Below are 2,073 nucleotides of genomic sequence, written 5' to 3' on the forward strand. Positions count from 1 at the left end.
AACAGACTGTCAATCTATAGCAGGAAGGCCGGGAAGGGTTGGGGGGCAGGAGGGGAGGGTAAGAGGTCTACCAAAGGACTTGTATACATGCATATAAGCATAACCAATGGATACAGACCCAGGGGAGTGAGTTCATGAACGGGAGTGGTGTGGGGGAAAGGGGGGATAAGGACACATATGTAATACCTTAATAAAAAAAATCTATTAAAACTGCAAAGAGATTAACAAAACATTTTTTTTTTACTGTTCTACTTGTATCATTGAACAAGATTGCTTTCTTATTGAAATGTACTGAAACTCTACATTAAATCAATGACATGCCACAAAAAGAAGTTAGGAAAAACTCCTTGGTTCTTTTGCACTTAATGAGGTTGAATGTTTTTCATCCTTTGGTAAAAATAAGGTTTTAAAAAATAGAAACTCTCCATTACCTCAATCATTTTCTCAATACAAAGTGAGTAACAGGGATTAATTTTTCATAGATAACTAATCATCAAAGACTATGTACACTTAGTTCACAAATTAAGATAGTTAAAATCAATTATTGTGAAGTTGTAACTGTCTTCATTCTCATTCCATTCAATAGTTTTAATATGTGCATTGTAGAAATTTCTCTTTCAAAGACCAACATATTTTAAATTGCTATTTAAAGGTTTTTGTTAAAAATTGAAATTACATAAAACAAATATTTTCCAGAGTCACACATTTTTTGTGTGTGTTCCTATAAATTAGAAGAGTAAGGTAGCAAAGTGTATTAGGAATAGACTTGGGAGCCAGTGACTTGGACAAGAAGATGAATTCATGTTTGCAGAAAACAGACAGCTGGATTCACATTTACTGCATATGCTTTTTAAACTACATTTTTATGAATTGAGGAATCTAAGGAGGTAGGATTCAAGTTTAGGGTCAAGTAAATCCTGATGTATTAGCCCACAATGTTCAAAACAAAAGGTCTATGGTTTTTCTTACCACCAACTAATTTGCTCTACTGCCTAGGGCAGTGGTCGGCAAACTGAGGCTCGCGAGCCACATGCGGTTCTTTGGCCCCTTGAATGTGGCTCTTCCACAAAATACCACGTGCGGGCGCGCATGTACAGTGTGATTGAAACTTTGTGGCCCATGCGCAGAAGTCAGTATTTTGTGGAAGAGCCACACTCAAGGGGCCAAAGAGCCGCATGTGGCTCACGAGCCGCAGTTTGCCAACCACTGGCCTAGGGAATCTTGAAGCTCCTCCACAATTTAGGGTTAAGAGCATTTTCATCCACAGAAAACCAGCTGTGGTTTGTAATGACGTTGCCTATCAAAAGACATTGCTTGTAGTAAGGCAGAATAGTAAGAAGTTAGGAAAATTCCTGGCCAAGTGGAATGAGCAACTGAGACAGATAGCTAAACAAACTGGTCAAGCAATTTACAGCCAGATAATAAATCACAAGGTTCATACTTCCCTAACCAAGGACACTTTGGAGCAAATGGTTTACACACTCCAGACTGCGCGGTGGCAGGCCCACCTTGGTTCTGGCCCCTCTTCAGTGACGTTCTTAGAAGGTGAAACTGACCACAGAATGACCCTGACCCCCCTATACCCTCATTTTGATGAATCAGCATTGAAGGGAGCACCTGGGAAACTGATTAATATTCTTACTAAGATCCTCCTCCAACACCTCCCCTAAAATTCCTGCCTTTAGAAAATATAAACACCTCAAGATGAAATAAGCCAGAGCACTATCCTTGGAACATGCCTGTGTCCCTCTTCCTCATCATGTATTTTTGCTCTCTTTCTGCTAAACTCTAAGGATCCCCAGGAGACTTGTATCAGCAGAAAGTGGGAGCTCCTCTCAGGATTTCCCCCTGAACCTTTCTCCAAGGCCTCCTTCTCTCTGACTCTTCAATGAACTAAAAGCATCCCTGCCTTGGCTCACTTCTGCCATTCTGAATTTTACTTCTCAGTGAGTCCACGCAGCCCCATGTGGCTCACTTCTTTTCTATAATGTTTCCAGAGGGCCAAAGCAGCACTTCCCAAGCCCTTCCTTTGTTTCACTGTCCCCAGCTTTAATAAACATACCCTCCAAAATC

This window comes from Myotis davidii, unplaced genomic scaffold (genome assembly GCF_000327345.1).
Source record: "Myotis davidii unplaced genomic scaffold, ASM32734v1 scaffold54, whole genome shotgun sequence".
In the NCBI taxonomy this organism is placed as follows: Eukaryota; Metazoa; Chordata; class Mammalia; order Chiroptera; family Vespertilionidae; genus Myotis; species Myotis davidii.